Source organism: Anabrus simplex, chromosome 2 (assembly GCF_040414725.1).
Source record: "Anabrus simplex isolate iqAnaSimp1 chromosome 2, ASM4041472v1, whole genome shotgun sequence".
In the NCBI taxonomy this organism is placed as follows: Eukaryota; Metazoa; Arthropoda; class Insecta; order Orthoptera; family Tettigoniidae; genus Anabrus; species Anabrus simplex.
Window position 1 is genome coordinate 293,714,321 of NC_090266.1, and position 11,223 is coordinate 293,725,543.

The window sequence follows — 11,223 nt, forward strand, 5'->3', positions numbered from 1 at the left end:
TTCATGAGAATAATTTCGTTGATGGAATGGGAACCATGCATTATTCATTTCTGTCATGAAGGCACATTTCAAATGTAAATACAAACTTTCAGCAGTGAAGAAAGGTGTCCAATTTTTCAAGTTCTCTTATTTTATATAATAAATTATATCACGTGCAATGCCACAGCTTGCACAAGGGAACATTTCCTAGAGTATATTATGTCCACTAATTGATTATACAATTACCTTTTATCCACCTCGTAGCTCGCAGCGCAAACATATATTATTATTGAGTAAGGAAAATGTAGGTCATGCTATATCTGTCTTCTATACCTTCCATTTCTTACTTCTTGATTACTTTCCTGCTGTTCTTAATTTTCTAGAAAAACAAATTCTGTTCCACATAGAACAGAAAGATCGCTGGAGGAGTGCAAAGGGAAGAATATCACTTTTAATAAATTTAATATGCGTTAAAGTGGTTTGTTCTGCGACCGACCATCGTTGTTCTAGAAATTAGCCTACAACTCACTTTTGTTGTAGCCAGGAAGAATATTGAGGTCATTGTTAATTCCATATTGCTTGTCACTTGAAGATATTGTAATTTAAATTTGTTCCACAGTAATAATAATAATAATAATAATAATAATAATAATAATAATAAAATCTAAAAGTACTTAGAGGGAATTATTATTTTCATTATTATTATTATTATTATTATTATTATTATTATTATTATTATTATTATTATTATTATTATTATTATTGTCCGGCTCCTTGGCTGAATACTTGCCTTTGCAGCAAAGGGATGGCTTTCCATATTTTGCATTTTCACGTCTGGTTGTAGGTTACCTTAATTAAGGCCACGGCTCTATCGCATCGTCGCCAAACTCTGAGTCGGTGCGACGTTAAACAACAACAACAATAATAATAATAATAATAATAATAATAATAATAATAATAATAATAATAATAATAATAATAATCCGGGAGATAGTGGGTTCGAATCCCACTGTCGGCAGCTCTGAAGATGGTTTTCCGTGGTTTCCCATTTTCACACCAGGGAAATTCTGGGGCTGTAACTAAATTAAGGCCATGGCCGTTTCCTTCCAACTCCTAGGCCTTTCCTATCCCATCGTCGCCATAAGACCTATCTGTGCCGGCACGACGTAAAGCAACTAGCAAAAAAAATATCAATAATAAGAATAATACAAATTGTTTAACATGTTCAATTTTTATAGGGGTTGTACCTTAATTAAGGCCATGGCCGCTTCCTTCCCATTCCTAGGCCTTTCCTATCCCATTGTCGCCGTATGTCCTATCTGTATCGGTACGACGTAAAGCAAATAGCAATATATTATATATATATATAGGTTTGCAGGAAATCAGAGTGTCTGGTTTCTGCTCCGGGAGAGTTCTTTAACATACCGGAAGCCATCGACCTCAGCAGAGATTGAACCCGCTCACCTGGGAAGAGAGGAACGACGACAAACTAATTGCACTATTGAAGTTGGAGGAATCTAGTTTCATCTTCCGCACGTAAAACTGTAGATCTATCACTCGGAATCATGTTTGCCGTTATTTAAGAGTGGGATGGAGGTACTCTGAAAACACTCCATAAAATCCGGAATGATAGAGTGGTACATAAGTAATTATTTTGCCTGTCTGCATTGAAAAAGTTCCCTAGTCTTCAATTTTCACAACGATGGCAACGGTAACATGTTAATCTTGGAAAAAGTGAACACTTAGCAGGAAAAATGTACACATCTGTGCGAGGCATTTGTAAGTCACTACTTATTACCATCATAAAATTAATATAAATATTCATACATAAATTACAAATTCTTTAGCTGAGTTTCTAAATTTGGATGAATAACGAGAAAATCACACTTCAATTATTTTAATTATCCCACCATACATATTTATTTCTTTACTTATTGTAGGTTTACCGCCTACAGTTCTTACCTAATTGATCCCAGTTGATTAAGGAAATATCTATAATAATAATAATAATAATAATAATAATAATAATAATAATAATAATAATAATAATAATAATAATAATAATAATAATAATAATAATAATAATAATAATAATAATAATTGGCCAGCCTTGCATTTATAGTTTATAAATTGTGAGCTTTTCCATAGGTCTCCACATGTAACATATGTAATTGTAAGACAATCTTTTATAGTACCGAATGTAAAGGCAGAAAAAGATGCAAACTTTATATGATACTATACAAAGGAGACGTGAGAGTTTGCACTTAGCTTGCCCAGGTATACCTCTGCTGATTCTATCCAGGAAGGCTATTTTTGAAAGTTCTGATAGAGTTAAGAACGGTGAAGGAAGCGACTGCTGAAGAATTTCAAGCGTGTCACATGATACATTACTTTCACCATTCTAATATTTCAAAAGTTTTGATGCTAAACTTCTACCAAACCTTGAATATATTTCCATCTTTCCTCGATGTTTCATACAGATCTGTTTTGTTTCGTTTAGTTAAGAAGAAAGAGTTTCTTTACAAGAACTAAAATTCGGCATATGATCTGACACTGGGGTCGTATTAATAAGTGATACAGAGCGGTTGTCTTGGAAGTTTGACGTAAGACTGACAGCTTCTAAAGACATGGCTAACACCTGGGAATATGGTAAATAATGTTATTGATTTTCCTTCGCACTAACTACATTTACGATTTTTTGGATAACCCGTGGTATCGAAATGTTTTCTACCGACACGAGGCTGGAGTATTTGAGTACCTTCAAATAACACCGAACTGAGCCAGGATCGAACAGCCCACAAGGGCGGCGCTCTACAATCTAAGCTGCTCAGCCCGGTAGGGAATACGGTCATTATGGTGTGAATGAGGTAAATTACGGCAGCCTCTAGAGATAACGTGAAATGTGTTGGACGTTTAATCTACCCATTTAACGCTCACATTATTTTCTCTTTAGTTTGCGTACATGAACAGTGGCTAAATATTTAGACACTTCAATAAAGTTGAATATGCTTGAGAGAAACCATTGATATTGAGCCTTATTGAATTTGGTGATGTCTGCAGATGTTCAGTGGCTTAATATTTGGCCACTTTCAGTTCTGTGTGTCATTTTCTTCACTGTGCTGCCATTTGGGATGAAAGTGGCTAAATATTTAGACAATGAGTTCTTGCATACCTAGTAGTATCACATGTGTATATTCTCAGTTTGTTGCTATATATGGAGTGTTTGTGGAGTGATTGCTATATTATATCCCAGTATATCCCGATATTCATAATTTAATATAAGTATAATGATTTTTGACTGATGTCAATAATCCATGTGCAGCTAATAGCTAACAGTGCACATATTTAGCCACCAGCCTATTGTCAATAGAAACGAACAGTGGCTAAGTATTAAGCCATCAGGTTCTGAAGTTCGTTCGAAAGGGTAATTAATAATTAATTTCGTGTGGCTATTTCTGGCCGAGTGCAGTCCTTGTAAGGCAGACCCTTCGATGAGGGTGGGTGGCATCTGCCATGTGTGTTATTGCGGTGGAGGATAGTGTTATATGTGGTATGTGAGTTGCAGAGATGATGGGAGCAGCAAAAACACCCAGCCCCCGGTCATTGGAATTAACCAATGAAGGTTGAAATCCCCGACCCGGCCCGGAATCGAACCCGGGACCCTCTGAACCGAAGGCCAGTACGCTGACCATTCAGCCAACGAGTCGGACTGTTCGAAAGGGTTTTATGAAAGAACAGTATCAAATCAAATGCTATCCAACCAAGAGTTACCCCTGCTACAAATAATGTTCTTCTAATAAAGAATAAAATTTGATCACTCAGGGAAAATTCAGGTGGCTAAATATTTAGCCACTGACCTATAAAGAGCTATACTGGGAAGATCTTAGGGTAATAACTTGGTCGATGATATTACAGAAACACACGAACTTGTCCTGAAGTCGCGTAACTCTCGTAATTATACCATCAGGTCTAAAAGGCTACACAGATCAAGAAAAATAAATAAATAATGAATTTCCACCGTTGACAGCTGGTAACGAACAAATATCATCGCTATTGATCATCCGACATCAGTAAGCCTTGGAATTACAATGATCGGCCCAGCTCTGATTGTGAGTGGAAGGAGAGTTGCACTGTGCGAGCCGTGCTGGGCAGTAGTCGAGATAATTGCCACTGAGGGTGCTGCCGCTGGGAGAAAGAAAAGACCCAATCTACTATTCCCATGGTCAATTCTTTCGCAACGCCTGACATTTTCGCTCCACATTAACTAAGCTCAGCGGACCAAACATTAGTCACGCTAGTCGCCCGCACAGATGGATCGTTAAGACTGTACAGATGGCGAAGCGAAGGAGTCCCTTGCTCAACCGTACGCGCACCGCCTCTACGTTAGTATAAGGCAGTAGTGATCAGTGATAAACTGATGTTTCAAGCGGACAGTGTATGTCAATATGGCTGATGTAAGGATGTGACAGAGTGGCAGAAAGGGGCAATCGTGTTTGGCCGTGCCATGGCCATACGGTGCGTGAAGTTGCTGAATTTGTTCGTGTATTCCAGTGAACTCTTCAGCGTGTCTACAAGCAGTGGTGTACTACACGTGGCCACAAAGCAGGACGTCAGAATTGTGGTCGGAAAATGATCCTGGCTGAGAGGGACCGGAGGAGCGTTTTACGGCTTGTAAATCAAAATCGTTTTAAAATCTGACAGGAATTGCTGCAGTCAGTGAATGAAGGTTCATTCTAACCTGTTAGCGAGAGAACATTGCGACGGGGACTGCATGCAATGAACATTTAGAGTCGGTCACCTCGCAAGAGTCCATTGCTCACACAGACATATAAAGCTGCGCGCCTTAAATGGGCTTGAAATCATCGAACTTGGGCAGTTGCTGACTGGCGGAACGTAATGTGGTCTGACGAATCACGTTTTTGCTTGTTTTCCAATGACGAACGTCGTCCAGTGCACCGAAGGCCAAATGAAGCATTTCATCCTGGATGTGTGCAAGGTCAGGTTCAAGCCGGAGGTGTATCCATGATATTTTGGGGGTGTTTTTTGTATCATGGATTGGGCCAGCTCACTGAAGTGATCACTAACATGAACCAGCATGTTTATTTAAACATTCTGGAAGATCAGGTGCTGCCTTTCAGTGAAAATCTGCATGATGAGTATGCTATTGATACCCCGAATTTTCAACATGACAACGGCAAAGTGCATCGGGCTGGACGCATATTTGACTGGTTGTTTGAACGCTCCCCTATTATATCTCGACTGGCCTGCAAAATCACCTGACTTGAACTCCATTGAAAATCTGTGTGACATGTTGAAACAGCGGGTAAAGCGCCGACATCAGCATCCCTGCAATTTGGTGGAATTGCGCAATCATATCCTTAGCGAATGGCTTAATCTGGATGCGACGCACCTGCACAACTTTGTGGACTCACTTCCTAACCGAATAGAGCCGGTTATCAAGCCTAGAGGCGGAGTTACACGGTATTAAATGATGCTTGTAAGGATTTCTCCAGGGCTGACTAATGTTTTTGTCCGGTGAGCTTAAGTTTCTGAGACAATTATTAACGAGGCAGTTCTTGGTCTATCGAAACGAGAGGGAACTTGGTGGATCGAGAACACCGATATCAAGAAATGATCATATGACATCTACAGTATATCCTAGATCCAACAGCTAGTTTCCAATCTCATGATGAACAACGAAAGAACGTGATTATGTGAAAGGAAGTAATATACGAACATTTGTTTCAAATTATGAAGAAAAATTCTATCTGGATGAGACAGAAGCTATCATCTTAACGTTGAGAAATATTAGGCCTTGTTCACGCCCGTAGAGAGTTCTAACTACCAAAAGGCTTAGTTTCAGACGTCGCCAGGGTTGCTGTCAGGGCTCACAGAACCGTTCGTATTGGACCTGACGATACACCATACATATGTTGCAAATTTATTTTAATGATCGTTTTTGTATAGGTTTATGATATCAGTCTCATTTTCATTCATCTAACAATGTGTGCTTTTTATTATCTAATTCGATGTAAACATATTTTAGTCAGTCTACTGTATATTTACCTTGTATATTTTTGTTAAGATTTGCCAGTTTTGTAATCTTGATACCTACTGTAAACACGCAATAATAATAACATAATAATAATAATACGGAAGAACTAACAATACGGTTTTCGAGGCAAAGAAGAAACAAGCAGTGTAAGACGAATTAGTAAATTGGAGAATTTATGAAGCTACAGTATCACGCTATGAGGACAGATACCATCACTGCCTAGCGTCACTGACTTCATGACTCGAAAAAAATTTCTTGACTTCTTGTGAATTTAATCAGAAGATTCAGTTTAAGTAAAGATCTCAACTGGATGGTCTCTAGGCTCGAGGCTCTGTAGCTATGTTCAGAACCCACACATACGGAATATGTCATCCTTACACCCGTTTACTCTACAGTCGTGTCTACGAACGGTATATGCGAAAACAATGTCTTGAAAATGTGCTGCAATCCAACTGACGAGCCCGCTGTCCACTGGGTCGAAAAAGCTGGTAATGTCTAAAGAGCTTGAATACTTTACATAATATGCAAACCTTTTCATTATACCGGGTGAGTCCACTGCGCCTGACGTTTCTGCTTTTAGACTTCCCAACGAACGTCAGTGGGGTGATGGTCGATTTTCCTTTGTCACATACAAAGCTACAGTCGCCTTTAAAGCACTTACTGCGTCATCACTGCACGACTTTCGCAAAAACATGTATGCGACAAGTATTTACACAATACATCAAACTGTCATACGGTTATGTAAAATGTACGTGCCGATTATATGCTTTCGATTTGTTCTGAATTATCGTTAAATCGATGGCATATTGATAGAAAACGTGTGTGTTTTTGTGAAGCGGGACGTAGTCTTACACCAAGTAAGATTTCTGATAAACTGCACGCAAACTGGACCGTGGTGTAGTGGACTAGCCACGGACGTGTTGACGCATGTTGCGTTGGTAGGTGGGTTCGAATCCCACGAGCGATAACTATTTTCATTCACATTTTAAACTTCGAGGAAATTTTTTTTTGTTGCAAGCTGCTTTACTTCGCACCGACACAGGTAGGTCTTATGGCGACGCTGGGATAGGAAGGGGCTAGGAGTGGGAAGGAAGCGGTCATGGCCTTAACTTAGGTACAGCCCCAGCATTTGCGTGCTGTGAAAATGTGAAACCACGAAAAACCAGTTTCAGGGCTGCCGACAGTGTGGTTCGAACCCACTATCTCCCGGATGCAAGTTCACAGTTGCGTGCCCCTAATCGCACGGCCAACTCGCCTGGTGAGGATCAAATAAGAGGCCCTTCGTGTCACATTCGACCAATAACATGCATGTTGAATGTGTAGTGGCCTGACACTTGGTGTAGCCCAGCAGTCCTGGTCATTTCTTCGCTATGTATGCAACAGATGATTATGTTGACATGTTCCTCACCTACGGTGAAGCAACACAGGAAGCACAGCGCCTGTACCAGGAAAGATTTCCACACAGACAACAACCGAACGCAAATACCTTTAGAAGGATGGAGCGACGCTTGCGTATAACTCCGTCACTTTCCCGAACATGTCCTGTGAGAGAGGCACCAGTTACGTTCGGTGAAATTGCTGAGATGGTTTTGGACATTTTCCGGGAGAATCCTCACACGAGTACCGGGCAGTAGCACAAGAGGCCAACATCAGCCAGTCGTCTGTTGTAAGGATATTGCATTGCAGTCTTTTTGTCCGTATCACCTGCAACTACACCAAGACCCCCACGGATGAGATTTCGAAACTCGTGTTGAATTCTGTGCGTGTATACTGATGCAAGTGGAAAATGATGCAGCGTTTGTATCTCACATTTTATTTACGGACGAGGCACGATTTCATAATGATGGCTCCATGAATCGTCATAATATGCACTACTGGAGTGTTGAAAATCCCCACTGGGTAAGGCAAACAGCATTTCAGGCACGTTGGGGAGTAAATGTCTGGTGTGGTATACTGGGTAATCACCTAATTGGACCATATTTCTTTGAGGATTATTTGACAGCAGCCCGGTACCTACAGTTTCTTCAAGACCAACTACCATTGCTGCTAGAGGTTGTGTCCCTGGGTGAGCGTGTAACCATGTGGTATCAACATGACGGAGCTCCCCCTCACGTGTCAGCAGATGTTCGCAACTACCTGACTATTACACATCCCTGTCGATGGATAGGAATGGGAGGACCTGTCACCTGGCCTACTAGATCGCCCGATTTGACGCCACTGGACTTCTTTCTATGGGGCTATTTGAAGGATGTAGTGTACGCTCAGCAGCCGGAAACCTGAAAGCCTTCGAAACCTTATTACGGAAGCCTGTGAATCCGTAATACCTACAATGCTACAAAGAGCCCGAATGGCAGTTCAACGGCGTGCTGAAACGTGCGTCACTACAGAAGGCTATCTATTCGAACACTTCCTGCGCTAACAGGCTGTTGCTCAGTCAAGCGGATTCAAATCCACAACCATTCTATCCTCGTCTAGCCCTGCTTATAAAACATCCACATAAGCAGCACTAATGGGCTAGAACAGTGCTAAAATAAATAAATAAATAAATAAATAAATAAATAAATAAATAAATAAATAAATAAATAAATAAATAAATAAATAAATAAATAAAATAAGCCACGACGTGAGGCTTACATTGGCTCTGTGGATGATTCTGGAAGTACAAATTGCGAATAAAATGTACAGGCTCAAGGGGGATTCGGACCCACCTACCGAACGCAGCTGTAATAACAGCACCGCACTTACACCACGGCGACTCCAGCGAGTAGGTTTCCAGAAAGCCTACTAGATGGACTACTATTTCCGCTTCACAAATGCACACACGTTATCAGTATGCCATCGCTTTTAGCGTTCATTTCATACCCTACTGAAAGCTCATAATTGGCACGTACTGTTTACATAACCGTAAGACAGTTTGATGCATTGTGTCGCCTGTCGCACACGGTACATGTTTTTGCAAAGGTAATGGTGCAGTGAGTGACTAAAGGCGATTGTTGCTTGGTAAACGGCAAAGGAGTGATGTATCCTCCTCCATCCGCCTCATACAACCCCACCAACGAAGCCGTTTTATACGCACAGCTTCACCCATAGAGTTCATTCCTAGCTAGAGAACAATAAACCATAACGACACCAGTGACGTTCGGTGGAATGCCTAACAGCATAAAACGTCAGGCGCGGCTGACTCACGCGGGATACTCTTATGCCTTTTAACGTTCAGTCTGCAAGCCTCTGTGAATTAACCAAACGTCCCTCCAATCCTCTATCTGTTACTAGTTATATGGTCTCGTCTAGTTCCATACCTTTTATGTCTAAATCATTACGAACTGAGTATAATCACCGACTTCTTGGTCTTTCTCTTCCTCTCTTACCCTCAATGAACGAGTCCTGGGTGATGTATCCTCCTCCATCCGCCTCATACAACCCCACCACCGAAGCCGTTTTATACGCACAGCTTCACCCATAGAGTTCATTCCTAGCTTTGCGTTTATCTTCTCATTCCGAGTGAACAATAAACCTCAAAGACTGCATATCCTTTTAGCAGATCTACCTATAAGAAGACAACTATATACTTCTATAACAGCAGCCCTGCAGTGTCTTCCTACAAGTATGTAGAAGTAAGCAGGAGTGAAATACCAGCGTTCTATTATCTATATAATTAAGTCAGAAGTACACTGACTGACAGAGCAAATGCAACACCAAGAAGGAGTGGTTCGAAAGGGATGAAAGTTGGGGAAAAAACAGAGACGGCACGGACGAATAATTGATGTTTATTTCAAGCCGACATGCAGGTTACACAATGCGCACGGCATCGACTCAGTAGGATGTAGGACCACCGCGAGCGGCGATGCACGCAGAAACACGTCGAGGTAGAGAGTCAATAAGAGTGCGGATGGTGTCCTGAGAGATGGTTCTCCATTCTCTGTCAACCATTTGCCACAGTTGGTCGTCCGTACGAGGCTGGGGCAGAGTTTGCAAACGGCGTCCAATGAGATCCCACACGTGTTCGATTGGTGAGAGATCCGGAGAGTACGTTGGCCACGGAAGCATCTGTACACCTCGTAGAGCCTGTTGGGAGATGCGAGCAGTGTGTGGGCGGGCATTATCCTGCTGAAACAGAGCATTGGGCAGCCCTTGAAGGTACGGGAGTGCCACCGGCCGCAGCACATGCTGCACGTAGCGGTGGGCATTTAACGTGCCTTGAATACGCACTAGAGGTGATGTGGAATCATACGCAATAGCGCCCCAAACCATGATGCCGCGTTGTCTAGCGGTAGGGCGCTCCACAGTTACTGCCGGATTTAACCTTTCTCCACGCCGACGCCACACTCGTCTGCGGTGACTATCACTGACAGAACAGAAGCGTGACTCATCGGAGAACACGACGTTCCGCCATTCCCTCATCCAAGTCGCTCTAGCCCGGCACCATACCAGGCGTGCACGTCTATGCTGTGGAGTCAATGGTAGTCTTCTGAGCGGACGCCGGGAGTGCAGGCCTCCTTCAACCAATCGACGGGAAATTGTTCTGGTCGATATTGGAACACATGCTGAAGAATGGCGGTTGACGTGGCGTGCGGGGCTGCCACCGCTTGGCGGCGGATGCGCCGATCCTCGCGTGCTGACGTCACTCGGGCTGTGCCTGGACCCCTCGCACGTGCCACATGTCCCTGCGCCAACCATCTTCGCCACAGGCGCTGCACCGTGGACACATCCCTATGGGTATCGGCTGCGATTTGACGAAGCGACCAACCTGCCCTTCTCAGCCCGATCACCATACCCCTCGTAAAGTCGTCTGTCTGCTGGAAATGCCTCCGTTGACGGCGGCCTGGCATTCTTAGCTATACACGTGTCCTGTGGCACACGGCAACACGTTCTACAATGACTGTCGGCTGAGAAATCACGGTACGAAGTGGGCCATTCGCCAACGCCGTGTCCCATTTATCGTTCGATACGTGCGCAGCACAGCGGCGCATTTCACATCATGAGCATACCTCAGTGACGTCAGTCTACCCTGCAATTGGCATAAAATTCTGACCACTCCTTCTTGGTGTTGCATTTGCTCTGTCAGTCAGTGTATTACATGAGGAAGTATATTCGATGAGTAATGCATGGTTGCTCGTTAGCAGTGGCGATCCGATGGAGCGAAGCCTAGCACACCCTTCCCCCCGGTCCCTGCACCTATCCTATATAGA